This window comes from Otolemur garnettii, unplaced genomic scaffold (assembly GCF_000181295.1).
Source record: "Otolemur garnettii isolate 467f Iridium unplaced genomic scaffold, OtoGar3 scaffold00015, whole genome shotgun sequence".
In the NCBI taxonomy this organism is placed as follows: Eukaryota; Metazoa; Chordata; class Mammalia; order Primates; family Galagidae; genus Otolemur; species Otolemur garnettii.
The window spans coordinates 5,206,030-5,214,823 of NW_003852410.1; the positions used below are offsets into that span (position 1 = coordinate 5,206,030).

The following is an 8,794-nucleotide window of genomic DNA, read 5'->3' on the forward strand; positions in this document are numbered from 1 at the left end:
AGTTCTTATAAATAGAAACTAAAAGATTGTCATCCACTCACTATTCAATTACCAAGTTGTCTTATTGCAATAAGGAAAAAAATCTGTGACTTTGGATTAGGAATAGCAGCCTATAAGTAAGTAAAGGGATTATTTATCTTTATAGTGTCCTGACAAATAATGTTTTTCAAGAACTGATTAAATAATGAATTGAGTAGATTAAACAATTGGATACAGAAAAAAAAATACTATAAACAAATCCTGGAGCTCTTTGATTATTTCAAAGTATATTGCTAGGATCAAGATCCTATAAGACACCATGCGGGGATTGACAGCACACGTACCAAAATTGGACGACACAGAGAAGAGTAGCATGGCCCCTGAGTCAGAGTGACAGGCAAATTAGTGAAGTGCTCCTTATTTTTAAATGAACACTCCTGCACTGTTGGTGGGACTGCACATTAGTACAGCCTTTATAGAAAGAAGTATGGAGAGTTCTCTAATAAACTATTTGATTCTGCAATCCCTTTACTAGGTATCTACCCAAAAAGAAAAAAAAATCATTTTACTGTAAGGACATTTATGCTGAAATGTTTACAGCAGCCCAATTCATAGTTGCAAATATGTGGAAACAACTCAAAATGTTCTTCAACACATGAATGGATTCATAAACTGTGGCATATGTCTACCAGGGAGTACTACTCAGTCATAAAGAAGATGGAGATTTTATATCTTTTGTGGCAACCAGGATGGATTTGGAGAACACTCTTCTAGTAAAGTGTCACAGGAGTGGAAATACAAACATCCCACGTAGTCAGTCAATTGAAACTAGAAGAGTAACAACTGCTGCTCACCAATTGAAACTAGAAGAGTAACAACTACTGCTCACGTGAGAGGAAAAGTCAATTAAACTCAAGAAGCAGGGAGGGAGAGAGAGGGCTCAGCAAGTTCCCACCCAGGAAGTCTGCAGGGGTGTACGGCATACTTCCTGAGTGAAGGAAATGACTACGGCTCAACTTGGACTTCACCTTACAGGTGTAAACAACATAACTTAATCATGTGTACCCTTATATTATCTGGAAAAAAAATCCTGTAAGCTGTTTATATTCAACGTTCCCATGAACCCTTATACACAAATAGAAAATGTGGCGACTGCAGGGTTGGATCTCTTTGTTACAGATTATTTGTACAGGCAATTGACTCCGGTTCTTATCAAACTGGGCCAGAATTAACCTTCTGGTGTTGATCGATCCTCTTTCTCCCTTGGAGTGTTTATGTGGCTGCTTTCCATTTCTCATGAGCCAGACTTTTTCCCAGTGGCTCCTGTTCTCTGTGGTCATCCACAGGGCATCAGAGAGGTTACTGTCCTGGAGTCAGGTGTGATGTAGGCAGGATGTGCTTCTTGGCAGAACCAGATAGCGGTGAGCATGGATCTAAACTTCTTTGAACACTGAGAAGTTCATTTTTTAAAATGCCAGTTTTGGTTTGTTTTCCTGGGAATGCAGGTCCAAAAGGCATTCTCTGGCATTCTCTTTTTCCTGCTATAAGTACAAAGGGAGCACATGGCCCCCACAGATGCAGAAAATCTTCTTCGGACCCAGAGAGAGGTAGCTTTAAAGTGTATACAGGATGAAGAAAGGCAGAGGGAAAAGAAAAAATTTTAAAAAAATAAAAATAAACCATATAAACCACAACCTCATTATTAAATTGACTATTCAATTCTATTGAATTCTATTAAATTCTATTAAATTTACTATATTAAATTGAAATAGGTTAGAAGCACCATTAGGTATTTTGTTTGTTTGTTTTAAGCTGGGGCCAGGTTTGAACCCACTACCTCTGGTATATGGGGCTGGCACCCTACTCCTTTGAGCCACAGGTACCGCCCACCATTAGGTATTTTTTATTATGATTATTATTATTACAGAAGCCAGTGAGTTTCCTTTATCATTAAGGCAGTGTTATTTGGCTTTTCTGTTACATGCCTGATCATGGACCTGCTTGCAGATATACCTTATTCAAAAGTATATTTGAAAGGCCTGTAAATACCTATTATTATATAGGCCAATGATTTTCCTTTACCATTAAGGTGGTGTTAGTTGCCTTTTCTGTTACATACCTGATCATGGACCTTCTCGCAGATATACCTTATCTAGAAATATATTTGAAAGGCCAGTGAATATACGTCCTTCTCTGCATGTGATGAGCTTCCTTTTCCAGTTCTCAGACTCATGGAGCCCCTTTGATTTTCTTCTTCCCATCTGGTGGGTGGATTAAAATATGTCAACCATAGGAGATCCCAACCCACTGTGTTAATAGTCAACTGTATTGGTTTTGGAGTCAGATCTTGTTTCTAATCCAGCCCTTTTGAGGGATCAGTTTGTGTTGTTTCTGCCCCAGTTTCTCTTAGTAATGGTGTGAGTGCATTATGGGTGTCATAAATTAGTAGCTTAAACATGACAAATTTATTATCTTCCATCTCTGTTGGTCAGAACTCTGATGTGGGTCGCACTACCCTAAATCAGCCAGACCCTGCTCCTTTCTGTAGGCTCTGAGTGGGTCTATTTCCCTTTCCAGCTTCTAAATTTCCCCCACATCTGTTGGCCCTAATCCCTTTCTCCTTCTTCTCAAACAGCCTCCTCCTTGTCTGCCTACCTCTTGTACATTTAAACACCTTTGTGATTTCGTTGGGGTCACCCAGGTCATCCAGCAAAATCTCCCTATCATAAAAGCAGCTGCTTTCTAATTCCACCTTCAGGCTTAATCCTTCTTTGCCATTAAACGTAATACCTTTGCAGGTTCCAAGGATTGGGATGTGGACCTCTTTGGGGGGCATATTCTGCAGACCACAGTACTTCTTTGCAGGCTTGTTGTAAGAATTAAATGATATAAAGCATGAAAAGTGTTTTATACATAGTGAGTGTGCTGTAAGTCACAACTAATATTATTAAGAATGCTGCATTCATGGGGAAAGAAGGAAAAAGTGAGGTGCAGTCAGTTCCTTGCTCTGCCTAATACTCCAGTGAGAAGTGCGTGAGGAGTAAGCACTGTCCTTCCTACCTTGTACGTTTCCATGTCAACCCTATTCCCAAGTGGTCACCACTTTTGCATTTTTCTTTCTTCCCAGTGCCAAGATTTCTGGCTGCTGGTCTCACTTGAACCCTGTTCAAACTCCTGGCATGCTGATTACAGACCTTTCTGGACTTTGACAGAGCAAGCCTGGATTAATCTCACGCACTCTGATAAATCATGAAACCAACTGGTTCAGGAAGATGACTGCTAACACCTTTCGCATGCAAACCATTACATTTTTACAAAAAACGCCAAGGTTCTAAACCCAGTGTTCCTTCACTCATTAATTTGAATTGAATCTCTGTGATATTTGCCCTAGTATTACTATTATACTTATGAAATTACTAAGAATTTTTTAAAAGATTTTTAAAATGATTCCCTTTCAATGAAACTTGTTTTTTAAAGAAAACTTTATATCACCACCTAAAATTAAAAAAAGCAAACAAAAAAATGACCATAACTTTCCAAGATAGAAAGTAATAAATAAATATCAGGAAATGAAAACAGTGTCAGAGTCAGATGGTCAGCTGCTTGCCAAGATTCTGTGCTGAGGGACACAATTACAGTCATCTAGAAAACCCATAAACCCAGATAATCTCTTAACGTGGAACTGATAACTAATTGTGGATTTAATGGGATATTAAATTCAACCCTACAAATCAGAGAAAATGCGTATTCTATAATCCTACCATACCGTGTGGGTGAAACTCATAAACAGGAAGTTGTCTCATAAAAGAAAAACAAACACAAAAGAATACAGGTTGTATGATGGCAATGCACTTACGTGAGGTTCAAAAACCAAGAAAAAACAGTTTAGGATGGTAGAAGTCAGGATTGCCTTCCTTCTAGAGGTGGTATTGCCAGACAGTGATGCTCAGGGGACATCCAAGGGCTGGTGAGGTACTATTTCTTAGCCCAGGTCCTGGTACACAGGCATGTTTATTTCATATTTAATCGATTATACATTTAGAATGTACTTCTCTGTGTTTTTGGTAGATTTCAAAGAAAATTTTTCTTTATAAATATTATCTCCACAAACATACACTCTAGCAACAAACTCAGTTGTACTCCTCAGTGGAATCTAAGGATTTCATCATTACGTGTTTGAAAACACTACCTTGAAGGAAGTTCTAGCGCTCAGTAGAACAGTAGGGTGAATATAGTCAAGAATAATCAACTGTTATTCCGAAACAGCTTGAGAAAAAAATTCGGGATGTTCCCAACACAAAGAATTAATAAATATTTGAGGTATTACAGATGACAGTTAAACTGATTTGATAATTACAGTGCATGTATAACTGTGTGCATGTATCAAAATACCAGTGTACCCCATAATATGTATAATTATTGTGTATCAATAGAAAAATTAGCAGAAAATTTTTTTATAAATTAAATGCCCTACCTCAGGCCTGAGAAATGATGGCATGAGTGTCCACCTCTGAGCAGAGAAATGATGGCATGAGTGTCCACCTCTGAGCAAAGGAGCACCCAGCTCTGCTTACAAACATTTCCCCCGAGGCTGGGTTGGTCATTCTCCTCCATCCCTGTAGGGGACCATGGGCTTACTTGGACCTTAGCATCTGTCTCTCTGTATTTGATGTGACTATTTTCTAGGCAGGAACTTAGCTTTTAACGGTAGGAAATTGGACCTCCCAGGATACCTGACAGATGGGGAGAGGTTGTGCTATTAAAATCGGGGAGTGAATGGATGAGAGTGTGGCTTATTCCCAGGGTATGAGCTGAACTGAACTGGTGGAAGGGAATCTGAGGAGAGCAATTGCACGTAAATTCTGACACTGGCATGTTCACAAGTTTGGGGAGAAAGGAGGGCTGGAGTACTAATGATCAGCTGGGAACCCTTTGGAGAACAGTGGCTTTTACTTAGTTCTTAAGGAGCCTTGAGTGGAACTGTACCAGACCTGGCAGATTTTACTAATTTTACTAAGGGAGCACTGGAGCTGTAATGTCAGTAATGATAGCAAATGTGTGAGCCGCGTGGGCCTATTAAAGATAAATCATTTCACGTACATTCGATTAAGTTCACATGAAGAGGTGGAGCTATCCCTTCTTTGTCCCTGCTTAGGACAAGAAATAAGGATGTTTAAATGCCTCAGACAAGGGCTCAAATATATTCAGCCAGTTTACAGTATTTTGGAGGAAGAGCTAATGCTTGGTGTGTATACACGTACCATATGCCTTCTGATCTGAAGGGTACTGAAGCCCCACCACGTGCCTGGGATGAAGGAGACAGTCAACACACGGAAGACTCTGCCCATCACAACTCCTATCTGCTTGCCATTGAGAACCAGAGGAGGAAAGAAGAAAGAAAGGGAAGGAGGGAGGGAGAAAGGAAGAGATGAAGCAGGGAAAAAGAGAGAGAGGCAGGAAGGAAAAGCAAAGAGGAAGCAGGGCGGGCGTCAGAAAGTGGATTCAAACGAAACCGTTTGCAAGGTTTTGCAAAAAGGAAAGTAAACTAAACCAAGCAGGTGAAGTCCACATGTGTTCCATCAGAAGAGATGCTACTGTGAAATTAGAGCTAATGATGCCAACACAGATGGAGAAGGGAAAGACAAAAGATGATGGGGCTTAATCGCCTTACTGTCCTGCACTCTGCTAATGTTTGCTCAAATGTTCAGATATCCGAAACGTTCTGAGCTACAGCAAGAGTCGAAGGAGGAAGCAGACTGGAGAGAAGCACCAGACTGGAAAGCCATCACCAAGGAGGGTGGTTCCCTCACGCTCTGTTCTTCAGATCTGGGAAAATGTGAAATTGAAAACAAGCTTATCATGCCATAAAACAAACAAGAATGTCTACGTCTTCGTTTCATCAGAGAGTTTTTTATAAGAGCTGTGGTTCAGGTTAGCCAAAATAATGCCGGCTTACAAATTCACAATTCTGTACATTCTTGGGATTCATTCGTTGTAGACAACCTGCAGCTGACCTGTGAAAGGAGTTTTCTTTTAAGTTGTACATGATTTTATCCTACCATTGAGTATGTAAGATAAATGCACCCTCCGAAGTGATTAAATAAATGTGCTAGATGATATATAGGTACATTCCAGTGGTAGATTGCATTGCTATTTGCCAAAAAAATTCCTTTTTTAGTGTGCTATGCCCTGAGGGGGGATTATACATTTCCACTCTGCTGAACTCAAGATGTTTCATTTCAGTTAATCAAAAGAAGCACAAGTGACATATGCCTGTTCCAGGCAGACGCACCAGAGCCAAGCTGTGGGTACCATGCTTCTTTTCCCACTGACACGACCATCCAAGTGTTTTCCATAGAGGCTGCTCCATCAACCTAGGTCTTAGAATGAACAAGATGTGTAGCAGGGCTTTGGCTGATCCACAAGGAACATTCGGCACCCTTTGTTTTTATCAGACCCTGAGATGATTTGGTATAGCGGAATGACTTAGCCTGCTCTGAATGGCACCCAAAGGCATAAGACAAAACTAAAGGCCAAATATATAAATCTATCACTTGTTCCAGCAAATACTTATTCTGTGTGCTTCCCCTACACTTAATTCTGGGAATAAAATTACAGACAAGGAAGTGACTTTATCTCCAAGGGCAAATAGACTGGAGTTCTAAAAACTCACAATAAAGAATCAACATGGATAGAAAAAATATGACCTAGTGTTTGATACATCAGTGAGGTGGCTACAGCTCACCTACAGCTAATTATCTATTGCATGTTTCAAAGTAGCTAGAAGAAAATAATCTGAGTGTTTCTTACATAAAGAAAAGACCAGTGTTTATGGTGACAGATATCCCAATTACACTGATTTGATCTTTACAAATTGTACAAATGTATAAAATTATCACATGGACCCCCCCAAATGTAATATCAATTATGCTTAGTGAAAGAAGTAAAAATAATTTTTAAAAATCAACATTGGGCTTGAGAATTCTGGAGGAAGGCCACAAAGAGATTTTTATATCTCGAGCAGGACCTCATTAGCAGGCATATTTGGAGAGGGTGTTCCTTGAAGGATAGATAGAATCATGTAAGTGGAGGCAAATTAAAAGGAGAACCTACATATGGGAACGATGGGCATGAAATTTAGAAACAATCAGGGTTGGATCAGGGGAAAAAAATACAATCAAACAAGCATCTGGAAGCCATGGGAAATGAAAACGTTTCCGAGCATAATAAAATCAGAATTTTTAGGCCCTTGTGAAGAGATAAAAGTGAGAAATAACCTGATTGGGGATCAATTAGGGGACTGGAGCCAAGTCCACTGTTTTGTCTTAACACGATTTTAGCAGAATGTTGGTGTTTTCCAATTAAAGCAATAATGCTATCTTGTTAAAATTGAAATGTTTCATTTTTGTGTTTCATGCAAACGATGTGTGCCGTGTGAAATGTACATCGGCCATGGATGCACAGCATATGCTCAATGATGGCAAAAAAAATTCATGTAGAAATGTGAAATGATGCTAATCAATGTGTACATAAAACCTAGAAAACCAGGTTATTAACCACAATAAAAACGTTAATTTTCTTAAAATTCGATGCTTTCTTCACCCCCTTGAGTAAAAACGTTCTGTGTTAAAGAATTGATCGGTTACCTTCAGAGTAAAATTCAAGTTAAGGTTGGCATCAGAAAGACAACTCAGATACAGCATGTGTAACTTTAAAATGATGGACAGAGAAGACAAAGCTGAGTGTCCACTGCATCTTCTTTTGGGGGACACAGCAGAACATTCCTCAGATTCCCTCATAGTTAGGTCAAGGTCATGTGTTCACTTGGAACAATGAAGTGCTTTGCTTTTTTAAAAGTTCAAATCCATAAAGGAATCTATCCCCTTACCCAGAAATTCCCTGAATCTACTAACGAAGTGTATTAACTTATAAAAACCTTTGGAGAAAGACAAGATTAACAAAGGATACAAAACGTTTGGGAACACTTAGTGCATTTCAGGGAACTGATAAAGAAGGAAGTCTATGGTAAAGCAAGAGAAAATACCTTTAGAGGAACAATAGTCAGATGCCAACCCAAACAGCAAAGTTATTGGAATTCTAGATGTCTAAGCATATGGTCTGATTCAAAATGAAACTTCATACTCACAAAATTAAAGGGAAGCAGCTTAATTTTCAGTATACGTATTTTAAAATTATACCATGGTCTCATAAGAAAAAAATATGTTTATTTCTGGAACTCCACAATTACAGAAGTACTCTATTTATCGAATTCCAAGAGCAATACACAGTCCATCTTTTATCTTCAGGACAGCCCTAGATGATGGGTATATAATATTGGCATTGCTAGTTTACCCAGAAGCAGGTGGAATCACAGAACACTCAGGGAATAGACCAAGGTCCATGCAGTTGGGAAGACAGAGTGATGGGTCTCTTGGCCCGGCCTTCTGACGCTATATTCCACCAGCCTGCATTTCAAGGTCATATAAGTTATTTTATTTAAACTGATGAGCCACTAGTTCTCAAATCATTTTCTTCAACATAAATCAAATAAGTGTCCAGAGTCTGATTTAGCCAGCAATTATGGACTTGAATGCTCTAAGTACATTCCCTGAATATATAGAGCTTTCTAAATCAGTTACTTTGGCACAAAAAAGTACACCATAAAGTCAGTCGGAAGCACTGCAACATGTTGGCAAAATGCTTTGGTGCCCAAATATCAATGGATCAACAAACTGTGGTATATGTACACCATGGAATACTATGCAGCCATTAAGAAGGATGGAGACTTTACATCCTTCATGTTCACATGGATGGA

At 39.2% G+C, this 8,794-nt stretch overlaps 1 non-coding gene across 1 annotated transcript; it reads left to right on the forward strand.

The window, feature by feature from the left end:
- The first annotated feature begins 299 nt into the window (after positions 1 to 299).
- On the forward strand, positions 300 to 404 carry LOC111723794. Its single transcript, XR_002772262.1, has one exon. It is a non-coding gene; the product is annotated as a U6 spliceosomal RNA (small nuclear RNA).
- Positions 405 to 8,794: the final 8,390 nt, after the last annotated feature.